Below are 22,638 nucleotides of genomic sequence, written 5' to 3' on the forward strand. Positions count from 1 at the left end.
TCGATAAAATTTTATTCAAGTAATTTCAATTTTGCAAGGACTACATTGCCAATCAAATTATTTGCTTGTCAAAAAAGTGCCAATTATTGAGAAAATAGCTAATGTGAACCTAACTTTCTATTATCTAGGAAGTAAAATTTTTGAAAATAAACTCTTCTCTAAAAATAAATAAAATCCAATTTATTTTAGGAGATAAATCGAGTTAATATTGAAAGAGAAGACGTTTGCCCAACCTTGCCCAAAATCCACTTTCAATCAAGTATATATTCAGTTACAACTGTGGTTTCCCAGACTCTTAAAATTAGCAACAAGGCATGTGATATGGTTTCTCACAATGCATCTAATAAATGGAGCTATATTTTTGAAAAACAAAAACAAAATAAAAGTATTTTAAAAGACCACTTATCATTTTCACTTGCAAAAAACAAAGACGTCTGACTTTTTTTTTTTTTTAGTATTATGCAAAATCAATGCTTCTTTTTATTTTTGGCTGAATTGGAGTGGGGCCGGATGTCCAAACACTTAACTATATTTCTCTTATTTCTTTTCTCTGCAGTACCTCCAGGCAAAGATAGGCAAGGTATAAAAAAAGACCATGAATCTCATATCTGCTTAATGTTGTTTTGTGTGAACAATGCTGGAGAAACACTTGAAATAAGAGATGATTCTATCTGTTGAGTTCTGAAATTAGTTGTGCATTAAGTTGCTCTGGGGGATTCTATCCAGCAAGAGTATTCAGGGCTTGATCTCTTAACAAAGCCAGGCTTTTTTCAGTTAGACTTGCTGTAGGAAAGTTGGGAATGTTAAAGGTAAGTTAACATGTTAATAGAAATACAAACGTATCTCATTTTATTATTCTTTACAGATTTTATACTTTTTAGAAATTGAAGGTTTGTAGGACCCCCTGAGCTATCAGATAATGTTTAACCTGTTTTGCAACAAAGTTTTGTTAACTAAGGTATGTGTATTTTTAAAGACATAACGTTGTTGCACACTTAATAGAGTACAGTAGAGTATAAACAGAACTTTTATGTGGAATAGGAAACCAAAAAAATTATTGTGACTTGCTTTATTTTGATATTCACCTTATTGTAGTCATCTGAAATTGAAGCTGTGGTATCTCCGAGGTATACCTATTCTAGAAGTTATCCCAGAAGCACTGGAGGTTCTTGAGTTTCATATTTATTACTATCAGTTAAATGAAACTGGATATTCCTCCAAATACCGTATGTCTTTCTCCCACCACTACTGTCTGCTTCTTTACTGCTTTCCTTGACTGTGTTATGTATTTCTCACTGGGAAAATATCTCATGTGGCGTGTAAATATGGAATTAATATTGCCCTTAACCTGAACTTACAAGAACAGGGTGGTTTCTCTCCCTGCAGTTGGCAAACTTTCTAGAAAAGGTCACATAGTACATATTTTGAACTTGTATGTACGTGGTGTGTCTCAGGGACTTTACCTCCACCATTATAGCTTGACAGTAACCAGAGAGGAGACGTAATCAAGTGGTTGTGGCTATATTCCAGTAATACTTCATTGACAAAGATGGGCTGAAGGCCAAATTTGACTCAGGGACCTAACACTGTATACCTAAGTAGAAAATCAATTCCAAACCTTCTTGAAATAATTAGTAATTTTAAATTAAGGCCTTTATAATGTTGTGGAGTAAAAGGATCTGGAAATTTCTCTCTATCCTGCATTGCTGTCCAATGCCTTAGATCGTTTAGAGGAGAATTTTATATTTGAAGGAAGCCATGCTCTTAATTGAACACTAACTGCACTCATCTCTTTTGACAACATTTGGCAACTTCATTTGGGCAGACGCTACTAGTCAGCTACTCACTGACTATTCCACTCTTTTTCCTTATGAAAAAATCCAGATTTGTATAAGGCATGGCCACACACCTCACTAAAATCTTGAAATTTCTCATACCACTTGCTTAAATGTTAATAGCATGTGACAACCTCTAGCAAATGATATTGCAATGAAGTCTACTTGGTCCAGTTTCCAAAACACTGCTGTCTTTAAGAAAAAATAGTAGAGTCAGCTTTTATTCTAGGCTCTTCCAAAGCCTTTGACTGTGTGGATCACAATAAACTGTGGAAAATTCTGAAAGAGATGGGAATACCAGACAACCTGACCTACCTCTTGAGAAATCTATATGCAGGGCGGGAACCAACAGTTAGAACTGGACATAGAACAACAGACTGGTTCCAAATACGAAAAGGAGTACGTCAAGGCTGTATATTGTCACCCTGCTTATTTAACTTATATGTAGAGTTCATCATGAGAAACGCTGGGCTGGATGAAGCACAAGCTGGAATCAAGATTGCTGGAAGAAATATCAATAACCTCAGATATGCAGATGACACCACCCTTATGGCAGAAAGTTAAGAGGAACTAAAAAGCCTCTTGATGAAAGTGAAAGAGGAGAGTGAAAAAGTTGGCTTAAAGCTCAACATTCAGAAAACAAAGATCAGGGCATCCGGTCGAATCACTTCATGGGAAATAGATGGGGAAACAGTGGAAACAGTGTTAGAATTTATTTTGGGGGGCTCCAAAAATCACCACAGATGGTGATTGCAGCCATGAAATTAAAAGACGCTTACTCCTTGGAAGGAAAGTTATGACCAACCTAGATAGCATATTCAAAAGCAGAGACATTACTTTGCCAACAAAGGTTCATCTAGTCAAGGCTATGGTTTTTCCAGTGGTCATGTATGGATGTGAGAGTTGGACTGTGAAGAAAGCTGAGCGCTGAAGAATTGATGCTTTTGAACTGTGGTGTTGGAGAAGACTCTTGAGAGTCCCTTGGACTGCAAGGAGATCCAACCAGTCTATTCTGAAGGAGATCAGCCCTGGAATTTCTTTGTAAGGAATAATGCTAAAGCTGAAACTCCAGTACTTTTACACCTCATGTGAAGAGTTGACTCATTGGAAAAGACTGATGCTGGGAGGGATTGGGGGCAGGCGGAGAAGGGGACGACAGAGGATGAGATGGCTGGATGGCATCACCGACTCGATGGATGTGAGTCTGAGTGAACTCTGGGAGTTGGTGATGGACAGGGAGGCATGACGTGCTGCAGTTCATGGGGTTGCAAAGAGTCGGACACAACTGAGCAACTGAACTGAACTGAACTTCTTTCTTTCTTCTTACTTGGAGAGCAATTCTGATAACTGATATTTCTCAAGTATATTGCAACCAGAAGGATAAAATTGCTAAAAACTGATTGCTGAAAGAAGATTGGGCTGTGGACTTCCTTAAGAAGGCATAAGTACCATGGTTTGCTTGAATATAGATTCTTGGTTAAGAGTGAAATAAACTTCATTTGATTATGTCACTATAGCCAAGTTTCTGATACATATAGCTCTACTCATTATTAACTGGTATCTGGTATCATGAGCTTTAAAACATCAACTCTATTTGTATGAGTCACATGATACAAAATTCAATTTTATACCAGAGTCTAATTTCATTGATTTCTCATGTCTGTTCTATCTTTATTTTAATAGTTTCTTCTTAAAGACAGTTCTATTTCAGAAAAGCATTTAGACAGGGAATTGAAGAAAAAAAAATCTCAGAAACACTTTCTCTGTGCTAAGACATGAAAAAAATCTCAGAAACACTTTCTCTGTGCTAAGACAATCTTAGTTTGCAGGTTTGTTCAGGTTAAGTACTTTCACCTGCAATATTCTCAGCAGGCATTGCTGGCCCTAAACTAGGGTATGAAAGAGTGGGAGGATGAAGTGGAAGCGGAAAGAGCTTTTAAAAATCAATATAATGCTAGGTTGTATAAGATGCTGAAATACAAGAAATTGCTCTTAAAGAAACAGCTGGAGAGCTGGGTCAGAGTGCATTAGGTCAAGTTTTCTCTATGAACTGAACTAGGAGGAGCTGACCGTGGAGGCGTTACACAGCTGGGAAAGAAAGCTACAGAGCAGATAATAACCTGCTAAATAAAGATTGTGTCATGACGGAAACCGAGCAGCCTTCCAGGAGGGCAGAGGTTGTCCATGGGGTTTCTTAAGATTTTCTTTTGAGACTCCTAGAACCTAGTGTAGAAACATTTATTTCCTAAAATGTCGCCAAAAGGAATGTGGTTAATTCTCTTTATATTTAAAAATAAATAGTTTCTTTTAATGCCTTGGTCTTTTACACATGTAACTGAGAGTGATAGAAATAAAAATTAGCCTCACAGAAAAATCTCCATAATGATTTTTCTCACAATACTCATTCTAACTCTCCTGATAACCAAAATCTCCTGATACCCATTCTAACTCTGTATTTTGATATTTGGAAGTATTTATAAAAGAAAGAGGTTTATAAAATATTTGAGCACTTTTTGGCACGAATAACATTTTTAAGAGAAATTATATGTAATTTCCAAAATAGACTGTAATGTATGAAACATTCTGACACTTTCCAGTATTTTTCTACGGAAATAATTTTGAAATTTTGTTGCATGAAGAAAAGTGTGTGGATTTTCCTGGTCTAGAATTGTTCTTTTGTTTCCCATATTGAGTTTATTCTCCATGGCCTAGGCTGTTATAGAATGCAAAATGGTTTTTTCTGAGGTCTTATTAACTATTAGTCTAATCCATGTTTACTCAAGACTTAATCTTTAATTAATGAATTTTCATTTGCTCATTTCAGAAATTGTAGATTTCTCCAAATCTGAACATACTATCTGTAGATAGTTCATGGGAATTAATAGTATTCTAACGTGGCAGGTGTGTTCTTATCACACTAGGAACATCAAGAAGAGTAGAGATTGAAAGCCCTTTAACTTCTCCTACAAAACCAGTATAAAAAGCAATTTTAGCACCCAATCACCAAAGTACTTCCTTTGTATTGCTGTTAATTATTTCACAACAGCAATCACTAGGGATATTTGTATAGTATTGGCTATATTCCTACCTGATTTAATGTGGCTTACAAAGGTATTACAAACCTTAGATTTAGTTATGCCATGGTGCAGAAAATAAACCTTGCAGTTAAACCAAATGAAAGTCTGTGCCTGTATCACTGCTGACTTGGATCCTGACCATAATATCTAGAGAATGGAAGGATCTGGCTAACTTCTCAGAAATAATGGGAACACTGCAGCCATCCATTTTCTATTTGAAGACAGGGAATCATGGGCCTTGGAATGGGATGGTTGGTTGCCTTGCTTGGGGCATATACTTTAATTACCTAGTTATATGCTCCTCTGTAAGCTGTGGAAGTGTCACAAGCTACTTTGAGTTAGAAACAATATTATTTTCTGCATGAACCACATTTGCAGGTTGTTCTAGAATCTAGAAACATCCCCATCCTAGAATTTAGACAGTGGTGTCTTCAGGCTTGGCTCTGTCTGTTCGGAACATCAGATTCAGCCCATCAAAGAATCCATATATGAGCCCAATATGGCATCTCCAGATCCTAATTGTCGAAGTACAGTTGACTGACTACCAGCAATTAAATCTAGAGACCAGAAATTCATGTTCCAACATGTGTAAGAAGAAACTTCCAGATCCTGTTTTAAGTATTTAACTTAGTGCTTGAATGTGAAGAAGTTTGAGACAGAGTATCTATCCCAGGTTCATTTCTTCTCAGCTATTTTTAGCTTGCTTGTGGCATGACTGGTCCTTGGAGCAGGGAATCACATTGAGAGATTATACTTAAATGATCACATTGAGAGATTATACTTAAAGGACCAGGGACCTCCTTCTGGTCAGTAGACTGAACTGTAGCTTCAAAAATGGGGGATGGGGAACACATGTATACCTGTGGTGGATTCATTTTGATATTTGGCAAAACTAATACAATTATGTAAAGTTTAAAAATTAAATAAAATTTAAAAATAAATAAATAAATAAAATAATAATAAAATGTAAAGAAAAAAAAAAAAAAGGGAGGATAGTGAATTACCCAGGGCTTCCTAGGTCGCCTAATGGTGAAGAATCTGCCTGCCAATGCAGGAGATGCAGGAGGTACAGATTCCATCCCTTGGTCTGGAAGATGCCCTGGAGGAGGAAATGGCAACCCACTTCGTATTCTTGCCTGGGAAATCCCATGGACAGAGGAGCCTGGTGGGCTACAGTCCCTGGGGCCTCAAAGAGTTGGACACGAATGAGCAACTGAGCACAGTGAATTCCCAAGTGCTCCAGTGCTTAGGACTCCACACTTCCACTGTAGAGGGCACAGGTTCAATCCCTGCTTGGGGAACTGAGATTCTGCATGCTGCATGGGGTGGCCAAAAAAAACACTTTTTTTTAATAAGGGCTTTTTAAAACAACAAATGTGAAGTGAAAGTGAAGTTGCTCAGGCGTGTCTGAGTCTTTGAGAACCCATGGACTGTAGCCTACCAGGCTCCTCTGTCCATGGGATTTTCCAGGCAATAGTACTGGAGTGGATTGCCATTTCCTTCTCCAGGGGATCTTCCCAACCCAGGGATTGAACCTGGGTCTCCCTCATTGTAGACAGACGCTTTACCATCTGAGCCACCAGGGAAGTCCCTTTAAAACAACAAAGGGATCTATATATATATCCCTATATATAGCACAGGGATCTATGTTCACTATCCTGTGATAAACCATAATGGAAAAGAACATGAAAAGGAATTGTACATATATGTACAACTGAATCACTTTGCTGTACAACAGAAATTAACATAACATTGCAAATCAACTACATGTCAATAAAAATGTATTTAAAATAAAATGGGAGACTTAAAAATAATATTCTATTTTATTTTACTATCTGTATTTCTACAGCTTCTAGACTGCAGTAAAAATGATGGCATGCAAAAAAACAGGAAATAAGGAAAGTCCCATTTCAACATGGAGAATTTTTTGACACATACTACTTTTTATATAATTTAATTCTTATATCATGACCATATTGCTGTTCAAGTTATATCCACTCTTGTTCTCAATTATTGTTTAACGATCTATAAATGTCTTCCAAATCATTTTGGTACAAAACATTTCAAGGCAATTAATTAAACATTTCAAGACTTTTAATTTCACAAAGTGGAACTGTTTTCAGTGTCTAGACTTTAAACTCTTCTCATTTTTCTTTACTCTAATGAAGATTAGATCTCCTGTTTTCAAGTCACAGTTCTTTCCTTGGCCTATTCTTTGATGTGGATCAAGTCATTTAACTTCTATGTCTTTGGTTCTTCATATCTAATATGAGGTTAATCATTTTAACCTTTTGCATTGGGGTTTTGCTCCACTGTGAAGAAAAACATTAATGTCTGCAAAGTGCCCAGGGATCTATGGATGAGAGTCTAGAGATGGAAGGAATTATTCTATATCAGAGAGGAAAACGTAAATATGCTTGAGTAAATTCATCTCACATGTGTGTTCTGCTTCACTGAAGGTGAACGGAGAGTGTTCACTGGAGTGGGATGCTGTTTGCAGGCATGTTCTGACTCAGAAGCAATAATATTGGGAGTATTGCTATTCAAAACACATGGAAACTCACTGCCCTGATCAATTTGCCTCTTTATTTATTCATAGCTGAATTCCACTTTCGCAATGCATGTGCCAAGAACTCTTGTTGGCAGGTAGGGAAGTAAAGATTGCTTAATTTGTGCTGTTAAAATGAACCTGAGAAAGAAATTAAATCGCACATATTTCATAAAGGTGTTTAAACAAGTTTGCCTCCCTAAGCCTTATTTTGTTTATTGCTGAGAGAGAATAAAATGCACTGTGAAAGTTGGAGAAGATATCTAAGAGCTGTCGATACTTTTCTTTACCTTGACCTCTGCATTAGTCTTTTACTGCACTGCTTTTATCTGGCCAAAGACCAAGTTAGGTAGCTGCCATTCAGGACCATGAAGAATATCTCTCTACCATTTCTCTTAAATTCCTTTTACAAATACAAGGATATAAACTGGATGTCCCTGTTTTCCTCTAGAAAATATTAGACATCTGGTCTTTTACCCTCTTCCCTGATTGAGTTCTATTTTGGATAATATTAATAACCCTATGCTGAGGTTTTTATGTAGGAGCTAAAAATTTAGACAAGATGCTTATGTTTACAGTGCTTTATTTAAAATGTGTCTGGGACAGAGAAGCTCATCAAGAGTAGGAGACCACCTGAGATGAGATTAAGGGAGTGCAAAGCTGCGCACACACCGTAGTCTTGTCAGAGATCCCTGCCTTGAACCACTGTTACAAAGTCCCTCATCAATTCTTTAAGCTTGAGGCACTTAGTTTTTCAGGCAGGAACCAGCTATGTCCCCCTTTACCTGGCAAAACAATAAAGCTATCCTTTTCTACTTAAAAATATGGGAGGAGCATTCAAATTTTAGCTAATTGGGCAGTGATAAAGGGTGAAGCATATTTGGGGGTGTTTTTTTTAAGAAAAATTGTTGTTGTTTAGTTTCCAAGTCATGTCCGACTCTTTGTGACCCCATGGTCTGCAGCACGCCAGGCTTCCCTGCCTTTCACTGTCCCCTGAAGTTTGCTCAACCTCCTGTCCATTGAGTCAGTGATGCTATCCAGGCATCTTTTCCCCAATCATAAGACATGTCTATTCAGTGACAGCTTCTGAAAGGAAAATTTCAGTAGTGATGTTAAACCTAAGCAGTCTGTTTGGCAGAGATGTGATTTTGTGTTTACCCATAGACAAAACCATTTTATCTCTTACTTTGGCAGGTGTGGCCATGTCTCTTTAAACTCTTGGGCAATAGGTGGAAATTAAAGGCCAAGTTTAAATGTAATATGTACCAACTGTATCCACAAGAAAATTCATCTTCCTACCAGCCTTTAATTCAGTTCAGTCTCTCAGTCATGTTCGACTCTTTGCGACCCCATGCACTGTAGCACGCCAGGCCTCCCTGTCAATCAACTCCCAGAGTTTATTCAAACTCACGTTCATTGAGTTGGTGATGCCATCCAATCATCTCACCCTCTGTCATCCCCTTCTCCTCCCACCTTCAATCTTTCCCAACATCAGGGCTTTTTCAAATGAGTCAGCTTTTTGCATGGTGGCCAAAGTATTGGAGTTTGGGCTTCAACATCAGTCCTTCCAATGAACATTCAGGACTGATTTCCTTTAGGATGGACTGGTTGGATCTCCTTGCAGTCCAAGGGACTCTCAAGAGTCTTCTCCAACACCACAGTTCAAAAGCATCAATTCTTCGGTGCTCAGCTTTCTTTATAGTCCAACTCTCACATCCATACATGACTACTGGTAAAACCATAGCTTTGACTCAATGGACCTTTGTTGACAAAGTAGTGTTTCTGCTTTTTAATACGCCTACCAGCTTTAGAAAGATCTCAATTGTTTTTTGTTTTGTTTTTTCTTCTCTAGGTTTATCCAGCTGTGAACCAAAGAACAGGCAGGACTTATCACCTAGCTATAATAGACGAAGTTCTGTATTCTTTACGCAAAGGGATCTAACTTAATCCCTAGTAGCTGCTATCAGCATAAGGACATTTTCCATAATGCTTTACTTATCTCTAAAAACATGCACATAAATGATCTCTTTGATGTTTGCAATAGCCTAGTGAACTTGTTCCAAGAAGGCAATGGCAACCCACTCCAGTACTCTTTCTTGGAAAATCCCATGGATGGAGGAGCCTGGTAGGCTCCAGTCCATGGGGTCACCATGAGTTGGAAACGACTAAAGCAATTTAGCAGCAGCAGCAGCAGTGAACTTGTTAGGGACCTGCATCATCTCCACTGGGCAAATAAGGAAATTGTAATACAAAGAAACATATCCAATATCATTACTGTTCTATGACACACACATATGCATAAGATACATTCCGTTTTACAGAGAAATATTGAGGAACACAAATTTTTACTTTTCATCACAGACAGACAGCTATCTAAAGGTTTAAAAGGGAAATGTTTTGTTTTGGTAGTGCAAATATGATATCCTATATATTGGAAGGCGTAGGATATCATAGGGCCTTCTTGGTGGCTCAGATGGTAAGGTGTCTGCCTTCAATGCAGGAGACCTGGGTTCAATCCCTGGGTTGAGAAGATCTCCTGGAGAAGGAAATGGCAACCCCCTCCAGTACACTTGGCTGGAAAATCCCATGGACAGAGGAGCCTAGTAGGTTACAGTCCATGGGGTTGCAAAGAGTCAGACACAACTGAGCGATAGGTTTGATAGATTCTAATAACCAAGGGCAAAAGTGAAAGAAATGAAAGTTGCTCAGTCGTGTCCAACTCTTTGTGACCCCATGGACTGTAGCCTTCCCGGATCCTTTGTCCATGGAATTCTTCAGGCAAAAATGCTGGGGTGGGTAGCCATTCCCTTCTCCAGGGGATCTTCCCAACCCAGGGATCAAACTCAGGTCTCATTGCAGACAGGTTCTTTACCGTCTGAGCCACCAGGGAAGCCCAAGAATACTGGGGTGGGTAACCTATCCCTTCTCCAGGGGAACTTCCTGACCCAGGGATAGAACCAGGGTCTCCTTCATTGCAGGTGAATTCTTTACCAGCTGAGCTACCAGAGAAGCCCAAGGACAAGCTTCAAATAAAATTTATCAAGGAAAAATTTGACAACAAATCAATGCTGTAATCCTAAATTTATTATTTTCTTCAGTAGTTACATATGATCTTGGATTCACAGAAAATACAAATATTTCCATGAAACATTATAAGTTATTCAACACAAGGTGAGGAATATACTCAACATGCTTCCCTTTTCTGTCCTCTCCTTTAGAAAAGTCTCCACCCACTGACCTTGTAAAACTGTCCCGATGTCTTAGTCATCATTATGGCTACTCTTTCTAGTGTCATTGTTTTCTGTAGAGAGAGAGAGAGAGAGAGAGAGAGAGAGAGAGAGAGAGAGAGAGAGAGAGAGAGAGATATCCATCTACCTGTTAATGTTTTACTTTTGTCCAATGATATTATGTTCACTGGGTCTGGAATTTGATTTTTAAAAGTTTTGTATTTTCTTTCAGAAATTTGAAAATGTTGCTCCACTATATCCTCAATTGCTTGTTTCTAGTGAGAATTCTGCCATCCTCATATTCATTCTTCTGTACAGAAATATGTCTTTTCTCTCTGGATACTTTTTTAAAATTTTCACTTTTTTCCTGGCTTTGAAAAATTTGATTATGCTGAGCCTTGGTGTAGTTGTCTTCACATCACTTGTGTTTGAAGTTTTTTTTAGGGGAGAGGGGAGAGAATCTGTGTATTTATAATTTTGACAAAATTTGAAATATTATCACCCACTGTATTTTCAAATATTCCCTCCTCTTTCTTCAGAGACTCCAACCACACATTTGTCCACTGTCTCTTTTCTACTTTTTTGAATATATGGTATGCAGTTATAACTGTCTTAATATACTTTTCTGCCAATTCTAGCATCTGTGTTGGTTCTGTATTGGTTTTGATTGGTTGACTTCCTCATTTTTTGATGTGTTTTCTCACTTCTTTGCATGCCTAAAAATCTTTGATTAGATGTCATTTAGTTTTCCTTGTTTGTGAAAGTTTATATTTTTATAAATATTCTTGAGATTGGTTCTGAAATGCAGTTTAGTTGCTTGGAATCAGATTTATACTTTTAGCTTTGATAAAATGATAAAAATCATTTCTTAGGCAAATGTAATGTAGTGCTCAATATGTGGCTAATTATCCTCTGCTGAAGCAAGACTCCCTGAATTCTCTACTCATTGTCCCAAGAGCTTTTCCAATTTTGTTGGCAACAACAGGCACTATTTCTGGTTCTATATGAATGCTAGGTATTGTTTCCTTTAGTTATTTCAGTTGGTTATTTTCTTGACCTGGAATAGTTTTCTCATACACATGTAGTGCTAATGAGTGCTGAACTTTGAAGGGCCCTCTCTGCAGATCTCTGAAGGGATTTACTTGTATAGTCTTGAGCACTCTGCTTTGGCCAAGACAAGACTGTGCCTTCAGGTCATTTTCTAGTTTTCTGTGTTCCTTAAAAATATTTTAGCTTTGCTGATTTCCTAAACACAGCAGTTCTCCATCCCCACCTCCCAGTCTATCTTAACTTTTCCTGTATACTTCTAAAGCAACTTGTCCACTCTTAAGAAACTCAATACCATATTATAAAAATATCTGTTCACTTGTTTGTCTCCCTTGAGGGAAAGATAGTTGATTTGTGCATTTCTATATCTGCAGTACATAGTAGAAATTAACAGTATTTGTTGTAGGATGAATGAGACAAAATTCTCAATCATCTCTGTAACTCGGAAATAGGAGTACAATATTGGAATCTGAAAGGCTATTGAAAGAACCAGGTATACCTGGAAATTTCAAACAAGATTTGAATAATGAGATTCATCAGATATTGTGAGTAAATGAGAACAGGTTTCCTCTTGTAGGCTATTCAGGTTTTATATCCTAGTAATATGACCAACCTAGACAGTATATTGAAAAGCAGAGACATTACTTTGCCAACAAAGGTCCATCTAGTCAAGGCTATGGTTTTCCAGTGATCATGTATGGATGTGAGATTTGGACTTTGAAGAAAGCCGAGCACCGAAGAACTTTTGAACTGTGGTGTTGAAGACGACTCTTGAGAGTCCCTTGGACTGCAAGGAGATCCAACCAGTCCATTCTAAAGGAGATCAGCCCTGGGTGTTCCTTGGAAGGAATGATGCTAAAGCTGAAACTCCAGTACTTTGGCCACCTCAGGCAAGGAGTTGACTCATTGGAAAAGACTCTGATGCTGGGAGGGATTGGAGGCAGGAGGAAAAGGGGACAACAGAGGATGATATGGCTGGATGGCATCACCGACTCAATGGACATGAGTTTGAACTCCAGGAGATGGTGATGGACAGGGAGGCCCGGCATGCTGCGATTCATGGGGTTGAAAGAGTCGGACACAACTGAGTGACTGAACTGAACTGAACTGAACTGAATCTCAAATATTAAATAAATATATCATAGAGTATTTTATGTTCAGTAGTAATTAAGAGTAAAAAATAAAATAAATCCCTCTCCTCTTTATCAAAGTAGCCATGGTCTGTCTTTCACTCAGTTGAACTGCATTCTCTGTGGTCTCTTATATTGGACAATTTCCAAAATGTCTTTGCTCATAAGATAATTTAACCCAGTAACTAGATAATTATGCATATGGGGGCTGAGGAGGTGAAAGTAGGAGGGTAAGTAGAAATGGGTTTTTTTATAAGCCTCTCAGTCTTCTGACGGAGAAGGCAATGGCACCCCACTCTAGTACTCTTGCCTGGAAAATCCCATGGATGGAGGAGCCTGGTGGGCTACAGTCCATGGGGTCGCACAGAGTTGGACACTGCTGAGTGACTTCACTTTCACTTTTCACGTTCATGCACTGGAGAAGGAAATGGCAACCCACTCCAGTGTTCTTGCCTGGAGAATCCCAGGGACGGGGGAGCCTGGTGGGCTGCTGTCTATGGGGTCGCACAGAGTCGGACACGACTGAAGCGACTTAGCAGCAGTCTTCTGACCAAGGCTAGCCTTTAAGGTTTAGGTCGTGCAGCTCTAGAGAGTTATCAGCTCTAGAGAATTGTTGATCCTTTTTTTTTTTTTTTCTGATAATACATGGGCCATACTTTTATTTTTTGAAGTCTCTTGCTTTTTAAAAGGCCTTGAAGCATTTGTCAAAAACCAAATTTAGGTTAACTCTACTTTTCTCTCTGTGGTTGTTTCTAGTTTTGTGAAACTCTTGCTCTTTCTGCTCAGAATATTTTCTTTGGAAGAGTATTCTGTTTCCCTCCTTAAATACTTAGCCTGGGAACAGTGATTTGACTACAATCTCCTCTGAGCATGTTCCCTTTCAAAAAGGAAACTAATGATCATGGTCTTGGCCCTTATTCTATAGGTGAGAAATAGTCTACCACAATGTAATTGCCTATTTTGCCTTTCCTGGAAAATGTCTTCTTATACTTGATTTGGCAAATAAAAGCAGATTAAATGACACAGATTTCAGGTGGTTTAAAATCATTTTATATGGGTTAAGAGGACTACTCTTCAAATATACTCTTAAATCAGGATTAAGCCCCAAACTTCAAGATGCTCATTTGATTGTGTCTGTATCTCAATTTGTTCATTATCATTAGGCTTTCCTGGTGGCTCATGTGGTAAAAGAATCTGCCTGCAGTGTGGGAGATCTGGGTTCAGTCCCTGGGTTGGGAAGATCCCCTGGAGGAGGGCATGTCAACCCACTGCAGTATTCTTGCCTGGAGAATCCCCATGGACAGAGGAGCCTAGCAGGATATAGCCCATGGGGTTGCAAAGAGTTGGACACAACTGAGCGGCTAAGCACAATGGCATATTCTGAAGTAGTGATCCAAACAGGTAATGAGTAGCATCCAGTCTTCACATAAGCCAATTGTTTTAGAGACAAGATTAATTAAAAGAAGTTGTAGGCCAAACCTCTATCCTGAATTTAAATCCCTGACCCATTCTTGTCCTCCTGGTTATAATATAGAAATGCAAATCAAAACCACAATGAGGTACCATTTCATGCCAGTCAGAATGGCTGCTATCCAAAAGTCTACAAGCAATAAATACTGAGAGCGTGTGGAGAAAAGGGAACCCTCTTACACTGTTGGTGGGAATGCAAACTAGCACAGCCACTATGGAGAACAGTGTGGAGATTCCTTAAAACTGGAGATAGAACTGCCTTATGACCCAGCAGTCCCACTGCTGGGCATACACACCGAGGAAACCAGAATTGAAAGAGACACGTGTACCCCAATGTTCGTCGCAGTGCTGTTTATAATAGCCAGGACATGGAAGCAACTTAGATGTCCATCAGCAGATGAATGGATAAGAAAGCTGTGGTACATATACACAATGGAGTATTAGTCAGCCATTAAAAAGAATACATTTGAATCAATTCTAATGAGGTGGATGAAACTGTAGCCTATTATACAGAGTGAAGTAAGCCAGAAAGAAAAACAACAATACAGTACACTAACGCATATATATGGAATTTAGTAAAACGGTAACGATAACCCTGTATGCAATATAGCAAAAGAGACACAGATGTATAGAACAGTCTTTTGGACTCTGTGGGAGAGGGAGAGGGTGGGATGATTTGGGAGAATGGCATTGAAACATGTATAATATCATATAAGAAATGAATCACCAGTCCAGGTTCTATGCAGGATGCAGGATACAGGATGCTCGGGGCTGGTGCACTGGGATGACCCAGAGGGATGGTACAGGGAGGGAGATGGGAGGGGTGTTCAGGATGGGGAACACGTGTACACTCGTGGTGGATTCATGTTGATGTATGGCAAAACCAATACAGTATTGTAAAGTAATTATCCTCCAATTAAAATAAATAAATTTAAATTAAAAAAAAAGAACATAGTGAGAAATAAAATGATATATTTATGACAAAAAAAAAAAAAAGAAATCAGAGTTGGATAAATATCTCCATGAGAGAAAAAAATGAATTAAGAATTGCATTTAGAGCTTTGAACTAAATCTTACACAATAACATATTTCTTTACTGAAATAAACTCATTTTACCCAGTGTATTTCATTATGTCAATTTTCAGGAATAAGAGTATTTATGTTTTATAAGCCAGAAAGCTGGTGACATTGCATGGAGGAAAGTGCATTGCATAACTTTCTCTCCCTTTATACCCATTCATATACTGCACAGTATCCTCCATTTATGTTTTCACAGGCACAGAGATGATTGCAATTACATACCCAGGGTGGTCCTGGTAAAGACTGGGGTCCAGCTTTGCAGTACAATTCTGTAGTGATTGTGACAAGCTTTGATAAATATCCCAGTTGACAACTTAATTGATCTTGGAGCAGAGAAGAGAATTGATGGAAAAGGTGCTTCCCTATCCAGAAAGTCACCCTGTATCCTGGACCGAGTTTAATAATGAAGCTTTTGGATGGAAAAAGATATATTACTTATTCATAGCGTCCTTTCTGTTTTGCTTCTTTGTCCACAGAGACTGAAAGAATTAAAGCAACGTGAATTTGCTCGAAATGTAGCTTCCAAGTCATGGAAAGATGAAAAGAAACAAGAAAAAGCACTTAAGCGACTTCATCAGCTGGCTGAGTTAAGGCAACAGTCTGAATGGTAAGAATTCAAGGTGCCTCAGGTTGTTCTTGCCTGGAGAATCCCAGGGACGGAGGAGCCTGGTGGGCTGCCATCTATGGGGTTGCACAGAGTCGGACACGACTGAAGTGACTTAGCAGCAGCAGCAGGTTGTTCAAAACCCTCTTCAGCTTCTCAGGAAATTTCAATGATATATTTTTTTGGTTCTCTAAACATTGTAAACAAATATAATTAATCAAAGATACATCTGAAGGTACATATTCCTAATAGCTAAAGCGTTATAAATTAATGAGTTTGACATCTGAGTTTTTTCTTGTCTAATATTGTTAATGTGTTCTTTAACGAAACGACCCAAGAATGATTCTAATATACAGGCATTTATTGTATCCAGGTGATTTATAGGTATCTTATGTATCTCTATGGTGCTTCACAGTTATTTTGTCTTATAATGTTAATTTTTAAAAAATCATAAGTAACAATGCATCTTCTGGGAGAGGAAATAAATCTGTACATTCCTCTGTACACACCTGAAACTAGAATAAATGGCACTATCCTCTGTATGACAAACAAGATGTAATTAATGCAGTTAAATTTACCACATGGTGCCATTTAAATTGATAATTGTAACAAGTATTACACTGATACATTCTTGTAGCTGAAAAATAGCAGTTTTACATGAGCTCGGAACTCCTGAATGTTTTGTAGTAAGGAGATTGTTACCTGGAGCTCAATTACATTTGCAGATTGTGATTTGTGTTCATATGAATCATAATGTAGAACACTAATGTAGCTAATTAATGTAGCTGACAGCAAGCTGGTGAATTGTGACATTTGTAGTTCTGTGCCAAAATTTAAACTCCTATTGTTTAAATGAGAAACAATATACAGTAAGCTTGGGAGTGAATGACTCAATTATAGTAGCATAAAATATTAGATTTCATATTTACTTTAAGAAAATATTTTTTAAGATCAACTTTGAATTGTTTCAGTTAGCATTCACCTTGCAAGTTCTCAAGTATTTTTGTCACTAGAATATTTTAATTTGCTTATAAAGTTATAAAAACGTAATATGAAAAAATAAGTGAGAAATTTAGTATAAAGAAAAAAAATAATAAAGGTTAGAAGACCATGTGTCTAGAGGTGAGGTTAATACAAAAATGCATGATTTTAGGGCACATGCGATCACAGAAACAGGACACATAACTGGTACTGAACTTATTACTTGTCAACACAATAGAGATCAAACACATTGCCAATAAGATATCAGACAGTATATCTTGTCAAAGCAGGGCTTAGAAGGAAAGGTCTTATGGTCATTAGGATCGTATTCAGGAGATAATTGAGGGAATGTGTTAATTCCTGAGTGATTAATTATGAAGTACAAAAAGTCAAATTATAAAAGCAGGGCGAGTCTCACTGTAGACAGACCCTTTAGGTAGGTTCTTTAAAGTCACACAACAAAAAAGAAATCCTAGTAGTCTTAATATACAGAATTTTGATTCCTTTGTTATTATGAAAGTTGTCACATTTCTACATTTCTCCTCACTCATTCCTTATTTTCTTTTGGAAGAGGTAGACAAAGGATCAGAGGAGCCTTGATGGTAGGACAATGATGGTGATGATGCTTTTATTTAAAAGTTCTAAGTATACAGAATTATCTAGGAAGTGTCTTGAAAATTAAAATAAGTGATAAACTCTATTGGGGTTGATCTGCCTTTGGAAATCTTAATAACTAAATGAAAACAAAACTAGGCATTTTCTTCCATAGAGTAGTTAGGCTCTCTGGGTCCCAACCTGATCATATTGTTAGGAAATGATAGGTATTCAACTTCCCAGATACTTGTTCCTAATTTCCAGAACTTGGAACTAGGAAAATTACTTCTTTTTTTTTTTTTCTATTACCCACCATCTGCCCTCCAGACAATTGTTCTCTCAGATTAGTAGCCGCTTGCTCTATGGGAGGTCTGTTCATAGCATTATTAAATATTTTCATTTTGGCAACGGAATTGACAAGGGAAAAAAGTCATCTGTGTTACTTCTCCTCGGATAACCCTTCTTTGTCCTTTGTTCTCATAATGAGGGCTTCTGAGTAAGATGACATAGATAATAGAATTCTTCCATGACCCTATGGAGATGAGAGGTGAATTTACAGGTAGTAAGAATATTTGAATAAGATTAATTAAAAGAAATGATGGCAGAAAATTGTTAATGAATCTTATAAAGGGCAGTCAACCTTAGCGACCTCTTAGGTAGATCAACACAACATGATTCTTCAGTAAAACTAATTCTCTTATTGGGAGAGGAAGGAGATTCACTCTGTTCATAAATTTCTACTATGTATAAGTCTAATGCATCTTGATATGGATTTTTTTTTCAAGTTTTAAAAGTTGTGACCATGCTTCTGAGAGTATGACATTCTTTATATAAGAGCTGGATAATGTGGAACATTAGGAAATTACATCACTTAAAGAAATCATGTTATTTTGATATGCTTTGCTTCCTATTTGAAAAGTGTACTTTTTGCCCAGGAGAGAATTAAATTATGCATGTGTTGAGTTACCAAGTGAAATGGACAATCCATTAATAAGAACTAAAGGGTAACTAATGTCATTTCAAAATTATAAATAAAAATAATTAGGTAAAAATACAGAAATAAACTAAAAATTATTCTAGAGGAGAGAGTGAAATTGTAAATGGGAGGATGACAGCAAAGATTAAGCTTTTAATTATGTCACAAGGTATAAACTTGAATTAAAATAATAAAGTTTAAAATATCACAGAGATAGAAAACTAGAGTCTTCAAAAGTAATAAAAATAAATTAGATTTAAGGTATAGGAAATTAAATTTTATAAAACAATGAGATAAAAAGTTTAAAGCATAAATATAAGATATAGATATGAATAATAAGGATGACATGTTAACATTGTGAAAATATAATCATAAATGTATATTGAATTGTAAAGTGAGAACAGAATAAGGACAAGAAGAGCAGAATGTAACATATAAGAGCAAAGAAGTTTAAACATATTTGGAATACTACAAAAGGAAGAAGATTTACCCATATTAGAAAGATAAATGGTGAACTGAAACAGCAATATAGAAAAGAATATTTAGACTAACATAAAGTAAAGAAAGAAAATGCACAAAACAGTGCCAGAATAATAAGCAAAACCATTATTAAGGAAAAAGAGAATATAAAAAATAGTTCAGTATCTAGATCATAATGGAATAATTCAAGAAAGGAGATCAATGTGATGAATAAGAGAAAAGTTTTCATTATGAAATAGTTACACTTTAAAGGAGTAAGGAGCAGACACTTTAAAATTTTTCCAAATTTAGTTTTCTACAATATTCAAGAATACAACTCTAAAGTTTCAGGCATTATTAATTCATGGAAAAAGAGCCATCTGAAATTATTAACTGGTGACTAAATTTATTGTTTGTAAAACAAAATCCATATGGATATAATAAACAACAGATTGGACATTGAAAAATATTGAATCCATAAAATAGAAATTAAAAACAAATTCTTTTTCTGAACAAGAGACTAAAACAACTAGAGTATTAATATAAGTAATAAGACCCAAGCATATCATGAGAGCAAATAAATTTAATGTATAAATTCTAGGATAAGATACTAGGACAGGGAGGGGCAATAATCAGATAAATCAGAGAAGAAAATGTATCTAAGCTGAAGAAGTTGAATTGAAAGTTCCCAGAAATGCTGGCAAAAATTAACCAAAAGAAATCAGTTTGTAACTATAGCTTGGTAAAGTGAGATATACACATAATTATTTGTATGTATTAAGTATACCAAAATACATATACATAAAACAAAAGAATGGGAAAGAATAGAGATCTCTTCAGGAAAATTAGAGATACCAAGGGAACATTTCATGCAAAGATGGGCTCGATAAAGGACAGAAATGGTAAGGATCTAACAGAAGCAGAAGATATTAAAAAGAGGTGGAAAGAATACACAGACGAACTGTACAAAAACCAGCTTCATGACCCAGATAATCACAATGGTGTGATCACTCACCTAGAGCCAGACATCCTGGAATGTGAAGTCAAGTTGGCCTTAGAATGCATCACTACAAACAAAGCTAGTGGAGGTGGGAATTCCAGTAGAGCTATTTCAAATCCTGAAAGATGATGCTGTGAAAGTGCTGCACTCAACATGCCAGCAAATTTGGAAAACTCAGCAGTGGCCACAGGACTGGAAAAGGTCAGTTTTCATTCCAATCCCAAAGAAAGGCAATGCCAAAGAATGCTCAAACTACCGAATAATTGCACTCATCTCACACTCTAGTAAAGTAATGCTCAAAATTCTCCAAGCCAGGCTTCAGCAATACATGAACCATGAACTTCCAGTGTTCAAGCTGGTTTTAGAAAAGGCAGAGGAACCAGAGATCAAATTGCCAACATCCGCTGGATCATGGAAAAAAGCAAGAGAGTTCCAGAAAAACATCTATTTCTGCTTTATTGACTATGCCAAAGCCTTTGACTGTGTGCATTACAATAAACTGTGGAAAATTCTATAAGAGATGGGAATACCAGACCACCTGACCTTCCTCTTGAGAAATCTGTATGCAGGTCAGAAGCAACAGTTAGAACTGGACATGGAACAACAGACTCGTTCCAAATAGGAAAAGGTGTACATCAAGGCTGTATATTGTCACCCTGCTTACTTAACTTATATGCAGAGTACATCATGAGAAACGCTGGGCTGGAAGAACACAAGCTGGAATCAAGATTGCCAGGATAAATATCAATAACCTCAGATATGCAGATGACACCACCCTTATGGCAGAAAATGAAGAGGAACTAAAGACCCTCTTGATGAAAGTGAAAGTGGAGAGTGAAAAAGTTGGCTTAAAGCTCTACATTCAGAAAACGAAGATCATGGCATCTGGTCCCATCACTTCATGGCAAATAGATGGGAAAACAGTGGAAACAGTGTCAGACTTTATTTTTCTGGGCTCCAAAATCACTGCAGATGGTGATTGCAGCCATGAAATTAAAAGACGCTTACTCCTTGGAAGGAAAGTTATGACCAACCTAGATAGCATATTCAAAAGCAGAGACATTACTTTGCCAACAAAGGTCCGTCTAGTCAAGACTATGGTTTTTCCAATGGTCATGTATGGATGTGAGAGTTGGACTGTGAAGAAATCTGAGTGCTGAAGAATTGATACTTTTGAAGTGTGGTGTTGCAAGGAGATCCAACCAGTCCATCCTAAAGGAGATCAGTCCTGGGTGTTCATTGGAAGGACTGATGCTAAAGCTGAAACTCCAATACTTTGGCCACCTCATGTGAAGAGTTGACTCATTGGAAAAGACTCGGATGCTGGGAGGGATTGGGGGCAGGAGGAGAAGCGGACGACGGAGGATGAGATGGCTGGATGACATCACCAACTCGATGGACATGAGTTTGGGTGAACTCCGGGAGTTGGTGATGGACAGGGAGGCCTGGAGTGCTGGGATTCCTGGAGTCTCAAAGAGTCGGACACGACTGAGCGACTGAACTGAACTGATATGTATGTGTGAGTGTGAAAGTGAAAGTTGCTCAGTTGTGTCCAACTCTTTGTGACCCCATGGACTGTAGCCCATGGAATTCTCCAGACAGAATGCTGGAGTGGCTAACCTTTCCCTTCTCCAGGGGATCTTCCCAACCCAGGGATCAAACCCAAGTCTCCTGCATTGCAGGCAGATTCTTTACCAGCTGAGCCACCAGGGAAGCCCAAGAATACTGGAGTGGGTAGCCTAGCCCTTCTCCAGCGAATCTTCCCAACCTAGGAATCAAACTGGGGTATCCTGCATTGCAGGTGGATTCTTTACCAACTGAGCTATCAGGGAAGCCCCACATATATGTATATGTATGCTGCTGTTGCTAAGTTGCTTCAGTCGTGTCCGACTCTGTGTGACCCCAGAGATAGCAGCCCATCAGGCTCCCCCGTCCCTGGGATTCTCCAGGCAAGAACACTGGAGTGGGTTACCATTTCCTTCTCCAATGTATGAAAGTGAAAAGTGAAAGTGAAGTTGCTCAGTCGTGTCCGACTCCTAGCGGCCCCATGGACTGCAGCCTACCAGGCTCTTCCATCCATGGGATTTTCCAGGCAAGAGTACTGGAGTGGGGTGCCATTGCCTTCTCCGATGTATATATAATAAAATATATATATGTAAATTATGTATAATACATAGTTCATTGTTTGAAATCAGTATAAAAATATATTATGTATACAGAAAAAGGAAAGTTTATAAAATCATGCAAATACATAAGTGGATTTGTTTCAATATGAATAAAAGTAGGCTAATTAAATATGTTTCTGTAATATTAAACATATAAAGACAGTGAAGGAAAGCAATGAAATTTGGTGAACACAAAGAATATCAGGACACCAGAGTTCTATGGCAGTTGATCAAATAGTTAAGTAAAAACAATAAGAAAGAATTTGTCAGAACAAAGGCTAGGAAAGGACTCCTCCCCATTAGAAGTTATGCTACATGTGAAAAAGATATCTGTTATTTTAGTACTATTTGCGCATGCAATAAATGACTGTATAAAAATGAAGTAAAAATCTAAAATAGGAAAAAGCCAACAAAGCATGTCCAAAAATGTGGAGGGAAATAAAAA

At 37.6% G+C, this 22,638-nt stretch overlaps 1 protein-coding gene across 1 annotated transcript in view; it reads left to right on the forward strand.

Annotated features, from left to right (window-relative positions):
• Positions 1–22,638, forward strand: part of ZNF804B (zinc finger protein 804B) — a 103,918-nt gene that overhangs the window by 75,713 nt on the left and 5,567 nt on the right. The window contains exon 2 of the mRNA XM_061414377.1: positions 15,891–16,021. The gene's annotated coding sequence lies outside the window, so the exon portion shown is untranslated. The remainder of the gene's footprint in view (positions 1–15,890; positions 16,022–22,638) is intronic.

This window comes from Bos javanicus, chromosome 4 (genome assembly GCF_032452875.1).
Source record: "Bos javanicus breed banteng chromosome 4, ARS-OSU_banteng_1.0, whole genome shotgun sequence".
NCBI classification, from domain to species: domain Eukaryota; kingdom Metazoa; phylum Chordata; class Mammalia; order Artiodactyla; family Bovidae; genus Bos; species Bos javanicus.